The sequence below is a fragment of the Pan paniscus genome, chromosome 23, assembly GCF_029289425.2.
Source record: "Pan paniscus chromosome 23, NHGRI_mPanPan1-v2.0_pri, whole genome shotgun sequence".
In the NCBI taxonomy this organism is placed as follows: Eukaryota; Metazoa; Chordata; class Mammalia; order Primates; family Hominidae; genus Pan; species Pan paniscus.
The window spans coordinates 31897640-31904997 of NC_085927.1; positions in this window are offsets into that span (position 1 = coordinate 31897640).

Consider the following 7358-nt stretch of genomic DNA (forward strand, 5'->3'; position numbering starts at 1 on the left):
CTTGGCCATGTGACTAGCTTTGGCCAATGAGATGAACAGACAGGACATGGGTCATTTCTGAGCAGGAGGCGGGAGACTGGCTGGTGCTTTTCCAAGTTCTCCTGTCTCTCTGACATTATGTCATCAGGGGTCTCAGGAGAATCTGGTTTGCCCGCCCACATCCTGGAATGAAGATGAAGTGAACCAGAGCCACAGCCAGTCGCTGCCTGGGACGGCAAGGGGTGTCATCCAGCAGCAACTCCAAAGGTCTGGTGGGTGTGCTCTCACCGGGAACCAGCCATCTGGCTCCCAGTGTGGGCCCTACTGCCTGGTGTTCCCTGGAGCCCCGGGGGAGTGCCAGGCCAGGCTCTTCCCATCTTTCATTTTTCAAATAAACACCCTAAAAGGACAGACTTAGGGCACAGGCTTGGGCTGAGACAGTCAGGGGAAGAATAGATTTGCATGAAGGCCGCTTCCCTCCCCTAGGGTATGGGCAGGAACAAAAGCAATTAGAGGTGTTCTGTCTACGCGGAGAATCTCAGAAGGTAGAGCCCAGTAGTGCCCTACCATGGCTTGGACCCCTCTCCTCCTCACCCTTCTCACTCCCTACAGAGGTGCCCGATCCCTCAGATTCTAGGAACATGGCCCAAGGAGGACGTAGGAGCTCTGCCCTTCCCCAGGTGCCCAGGCTATGCTGTTGGCTGGAACTCCAGAATCACCCTCCCTGTGTCCTTCTCTTTTTTATTCTGGGTCCTGGGCACAACCTGGGCTGACCCAGGAAGCCTTGGTATTAGGGTCTCTGAGTCAGATGGTCACCATCGCCTGCACTGGGAACAGCAACAACACTGGATACAATGGTGCTGACTGGTTGCAAGTTTCCTGGTGCTGCCCCAGACTCCTCATGTGTGGTAGCACCAATACACCCTCAGGGATTCTGGCTTTGTTCTCTAGCTCTCATTCAGGCAACAGAGCCTCCTTGACCATCTCCGGGCTCAGCCTGAGGATGAGACTGATTATTACTGTTCAACTTTGGGCAAAAGCATGAACACCCACACAGTGCTCCAGACACACGAAAAACTGAGACACAAACCTGCCCTCTGCCTCCCTGGGTTGTCAGTCACTCATTGTAATAGCCTGTGACCAACAGCAGCTGAAGGATCCATTTCTCTGTCAGCTCTTCCCTAAGAATTGAGGGGTCTGATGCTGTTATGTCAGCCATCACTTAATGTAACCTGCAACAATGCCCACTCTCACCCTGTCCTCACAGGTCCACTAGAACACCAGGAGCTGTGGCACTCCCCTGAATCTCTGGTGAGGAAATTGTCCCACAAGCACACACCCAACTTTGCAAGCCATAGTCTAAGCACACTGCAGACCACAGTGGGATAAAGAGCTTCATGTCTCCAAAAAGTAGGTCTGGCCCTTGCCCATGGCTCCTGAGAAGCCTTCTGTAAGCCCCCAAGAACTCTCCTACCTGTTGGGAGTTTCTGTGTTTGCTTGGAGACCCAGGACTGGTCAGAGAGTGACAGCATAATGTGATATAGGCTGGGGGCTTTGGCCCAGTCCCAAGGGCCTTCTGAATAAAGAGCCAAAAATAAAAATAAAGATTACAATAAAGTAGATTTTTAAAATTATTTATACTTATTTAATCTTGGTGATAAGTGTGTGAAGATTCAATATAATATTCTGTTTATATACATGTTAAAATTTTGTTTTTCTAAACGCTTCAAATAGTGAGAGTTTCTAAATTCATTCCTCTTATGGCACTTTTATATTCACTGTTATTAATTTCTAATGAGTTTTTCTAATTGGCAAATTACAGAGTTTATTGGTTAGAAATCATTCAGGACAAATAAAAATTCTTAAGATTAAGCACCAATAAGTCAATACCAGATTATAGTTAGCATAGTAGTTATCTATTACTGTGTAACAATATTACAAACTTCACGGCTTAAAGCAACCCAAATGTATCACTTCACAGTTCCTGCGGGTCAGGAGTCTGGGTGTGGTTGAGTTGAGTTCTCTTGCTCCAGCGTCACAAGGCTGCAGTCAGGATGCCAACTGGAGCTGCAGGCTCACCTAAAGCTTGACTGAGAAACATCTGCATCCAAGGCCCCCGTGGTTATTGGCAGAACTCAGTTCCTTGGGGCCTGCTAGAGCCAGGGCCTTAGTTTCCCGGTGATTGCTGGTGGGAGGTCACTCTCAGTTCCTCACCACATGGACCTCCCCAGCGTGTCCACGTGCTTCCTCCAAGCCAGCAAGGGGAAGTTTCCTTGCAAGAAGCATGCTACAATCTTTTGTAATATAATTACATATATTCCATCATTGTCGTCATTCTCTATTTATTAGAAGCAAGTCATAGGTCCTGCTCACACTCAAGGGGATGAGATTCCTGGTGAATTTTTACTTTGAAACTATCAATCTCTCAAAAACACAGATCCCATTTATGTTAATTATATTGAACTGAACTCGGTGCTTGCAATCAAATATTGCAATAAATATGTATGGACTCACAGTGAAAATATGAATGGCAAAGACTCTGGACTCATGTGCTCCACAGGGGCAATGAGGGAGCAGTTGCTGGGTGCCCATACAGTGTGTTCACAGATGGAGAAATCCCATAGAAACTGCAAATCCGGATGGATGTGGGCAGAGGGAGGTGGGCCCTGTTGTCACTGATGTGGACTCAGCTGCTGTGTCCTCTCTGTGTGTGGTCTGTGTGGCCCCACCATCAGCCTCCTCCCAGGTCCTTCCCCTCAGGTAAACAGAAGCCTTGCTGATTGCTGCACTTACTCATCCCCAGGCCTCAGACTCTGAATACATGGAGGAGAGAGAGACATTGCATGGAAACACATTTGCATAAACATCCCCTTCTTTGGGGGACCCATGGGCCAGGGATAAGAGAGGCCTGAGGCAACCCAGGTCCACGTGGGTGGGGCCACAGAAGCCTATGTCCACCATGGCCTGGGCTCCTCTTCTCCTTGTGCTCCTCTCTCACTGCAGAGACACTCAGAACCCATGAGTGTCTGTGCTTCCAGGTTCTCTCTCCCAGACTGTTCCCTCTTCCCACTCAGCCGCCCTCCCTCTCTGCATCTCTGGGAGCACCAGCCAGACTCCTGCACCCTGTGCAGAGGCCTCAATATTGGTATCTGTGCAATACACGATCATCAGCAGAAGCCAGCGAGCCCTCCCAGCTATCTCCTGACCTACTACTCAGAGTCAAATATGTACCAGGGCTTTGGCTTCCTCAGCCACTTCTCTGGATCCAAAAATGCCTTGGATAATGCAGAGCTTTTGCTCATCTCTGGGCTGCAGCCTGAGGATGAGGCTATTACTCTGTGATCTGGTACCATCTTGACTCTCAGAATTGCACAGGAAGATGGGGAAATGTAACACAAATACAATCTCTGCAGGTGCTAGCATATGATGTTTATTTTAGTAATGTTAACAACATGTATTTCTACTATTACAAAAAGTAAATATCCATGTGCAAAGCTGTCACCCAGAATGTCATCAAATAAACACAAAGTATTTTTCAAACTTAATTGAATGCAACCATACAATTGCAAGGGTCTGAGAGGAATTTTACCACTAATGTATATACGATGCTGAGGTTCAATCACACCCAGAAGGCAGCCTGCAATGAAGGGTCTCATTCAGTCTATGCCTGAGCTGACCTGCCACCCTCCCCAGTGTCTTTTCCTTGGCTCAGAGACCCCCCCGTTGGCACAGGGAGACTTCTGTCCTCCCTTCAGTGTCCACAGCAGGGGCAGCACCAGGGCTGGCCTTGCCCACAGCAGGCTGACAAATGTACTGCTGAGAATTAAAGACTTGGTTGTAAGGAGGAGCGTGGTGGCAAAGAAAACAAGAGACTGAAGCAATGGAGGTGGGGCTGGCATGACGTAATGTTCTCATCCACTAGTTCACAGAGTCAATAGACTCCGGGTGCCAGGAGGTTAGTGCTCACGTCTGGCGTCTACTTTGTATTTAGATGCGACACTTTCACTAATGTTCATAGGACACTAAAGCCTGCACCCTCACAAATCTCACCTGTTGTCATCGCTTAATGGAGAATGCTATTTAATTAGATTAAGATTTCAATATAGCAGGTAAAACAGAGAAATACAGCATGCTTCTATGGTAAAATTAATTCTGCAGCAAAGTTCATCTCTGTGGGTAGCTTTGGAAACTCAGTGACCACAGTGCTGACTTTTGTTTCAAAGAATTCAGGAAAGGTCTTGACACAACAGGTCCTGGATCACACGGAATCCATTCCTCATGTCACTTCTGAACATATACAAGAATCAAGGTGCTATTGAACACACGTCAGAATTCCAAAACGGCCTGGATTTCTTCTGCACTTGCTGGAATAGCGGTGGAAATATAAGTGGTTTAACCTACGGTCTGTGTTGTTATTTTAATTTCAAAACTGCAGTGATATGAAAGTTGTGTGCACGTGTGTGTCTAAAAATCACATCCTCATTGTTGCTGTAATGAAAGTGAACAAGGGTTAAATCTTTGACTATAAATTTATCAAAGGACAAGGGCCTCTTCACTCATTGACATTTTAAAGTAGAATTCCTCCACGTGAGGAATGTGATCCTCCTTATTATCTTTGTCGTTCTCTTCAGTCTTGATCAGAGGTGAAGGCCAACGTGGACACTCCTCTCCCATTCCTTCAAGCATGAGGAGCACCTGCGGCCACCGCTGCCCCTTAAACAAAGGAGATATGTATTGTTTTAACAAGAGGGTCACTGGGTGGAAATAAGAGAAACACATAGATAACAGTTTCTCATTCAGTGAGCCGGGGAGTGAGCTGCATTTGAGAAGAGGCGCTCAGCACTTGATCTACCTCAGGAGGAGAGAATCAAGTCTCAGCCTCTGATGGAAAATGTCCATGCAGGGAGGACTACACCACCTCAGAGCTCCTCAGTGAATGTGGCATTGCACACCCTCTTCAAGCTGGGGCAGCAAAGGAAGATGAAGGAAGAGAGGCCCAGAATGTCAGAAAGCACCAAGACTTCAGTGGCTTTTCACTTCATGAAGGTCCAGGGGACTAAGGTGACCTGAAGAAGTAAGTTTGTACCTCAGTGGACAAAACCTGGTGCTGCCCCTGGGGACGCCTCTACTGCTCCTGTTCTCTGTCCTCTGCTTCACCACAGTGGCCTTCCATGGTTTCCCCTTGACATCCTCATGCCTGTCTCACTGCTGCTTTGTCCTGGTCTTTTCCTAATACTTCCGGAATGGACTAAAGCATGTCCCTTTGCACCATGCAAAGCAGACACCACACTCATCTCTCAGGGACCAGGGCCCCCGCTGTGCTGATCCTCCCATCCATGGTATTGGGGTCTCAGGGGAAACATCCTGTGTGGCAGGAGAGGCAGCAACATCTGTGGCCTAAGAGCAAAATCATCCAGGATGGAGCCCAGAAATGTGAGACATTTTCCCATTTACAATATCCAACCCAGCTGCCTCCTTCTCTGGCCCCTGTGGAAGGAGCTGTTCAGGTCTTTGCTTCCAGAGCCCTCTGCATTCCCCGCTCCCTGCAGCCTCCTCACATTGGATGGTCATCAGATTTCCCACAGGGGCTTCTCTTGGAAATCCAGAAAAGCCTCATGAGTAAAGGATTTTTATTCCTATCAGTAACATGGGGCAGAGCCAGAGTCTTGACTCACAGATTCTGTGGCCTGACTGGCCTGGCTCTCAGCTGACTCCACTCACACAATTCCCACTGAGAGACCGCAGGGTGGCCAGCAAGCAGCAGAGGGCACTGCGGGTCTGTCTCAGGGTCTGCACGGGAGCACCTGCAGCTGTGCCACCCCCCAATCTCCCCAGGGCTAGGGCAGCAAAGCCTGTGTTTGCTGCTGAGGACTCAGCAGCTGTGTCCTCTGGAGCTGGGCGGAGTCTCCTGCTCACAGGTCTGTGGAAGGTCCCAGCAGCTGCTTCCTCCTTGGTCCCTCCCATGGGGCAAACTCACCTCTCAGACCCTCTGTCTAAAGAACCAAGCTCAGACCTCAACTGATCCTCAGGGTGGGTCAGAGATCGCCAGTGGATCAAACAAATTTATATGAACAGCCCCTCCCCACCAGGCAAGTGGAGAAGATAACAAAGGCCTCTGCAGCCCAGCACAGCACTCAGATTTCAGGAGGGCCGTGTCCACCTGGGCCTCGATCCCCTCCTCCTCATGTTCCTCTCTCACTGCACAGGTAGGAACAGTCTTTTGATGTCCAGGGTCAGGTCCTGAGCCTGTGTCATCCTCCTCTGGCTCATACCCCCAAACAGCTTAACCCTGGTCACTGTCCCAGCACCTGTGACTATCTGTCTGCAGGTTCCCTTTCCCAGCCTGTGCTGACTCAGCCACCCCCCCTCTCTGCACCCCTGGGAGCATCTGCCAGACTCACCTGCACCCTGAGCACTGGCTTCAGTGTTGGTGACTTCTCAATACTCTGGTCCCAGCAAAAGCCAGGGATCCCTCCCCAGTTTCTCTTGAGAATACTACTCAGACTCAAATAAGCACCAGGACTCTGGAGTCCCCGGCGGTGGCTCTGGATCTAAAGATGCCTCAGCCAATGCAGGGATTCTGCACATCTCTGGGCTGCAGCCTGAGAATGAGGATACGAAGCGAGCAAAAACCTCCCTTCTGTTCTCAGGGTTTGTACAGTCATCTTGGCTGGTGACTTTTACCGAGTCTAGCTCAGGAGTGACTTCTGTTGTCAGTTCTTCAAACAACATCTGAGTTTCCTAAAACAACTAGATCTGACATATATTTATATTCAGTTTAACTTTTAGCTGTATCCATTGTTCATATTGCCTCACCCTAATTATGTTTTTTCAAGGAGAAATTCTTTGTTTAAGATAAAAATATCTCATTGGAGACTTTGGTGGAGGTTGAAAGATGTTGGTTTGGGTCAAGCCAAGCTTAGTTTGAAAAGTGTAAAAAAAAAATCGAAGTAAAACTTAAGTCCTGAAAGAATCCTGTTCTGGGTCCACATGGCCTGCTTGTATCTGAGGAAGGGGAGGTGAAGGATGCTCGTTGAAAGTTAGAGGAACCAGAGAAGGTGAGCCAGGGAGCACAGCTGCAGTTGGGAAGAGGCACAGACCGGTGCAGGACACACTGCTCTGGGGCTGATGGGCAGAGTGTGGGTGCAGCAGGCCTGGGGCTGGGCATTGCTGGGCTAAAACTGTGCTGTCACCTATAACATGGACCTGGGGTGACATGGATCTGATAGGGCTCTCACCCAAGCAAGGTCTCTGTCATCTCCACCTGGGTGATGTGTTTCTTATTGTCATCTCAGAGGTGACAGATAGCTCAGTCTTTATCTTATTTCTATCAAGGCTGTTAACTGATTGGGTAAAGGACATGACTCACATTATAAATG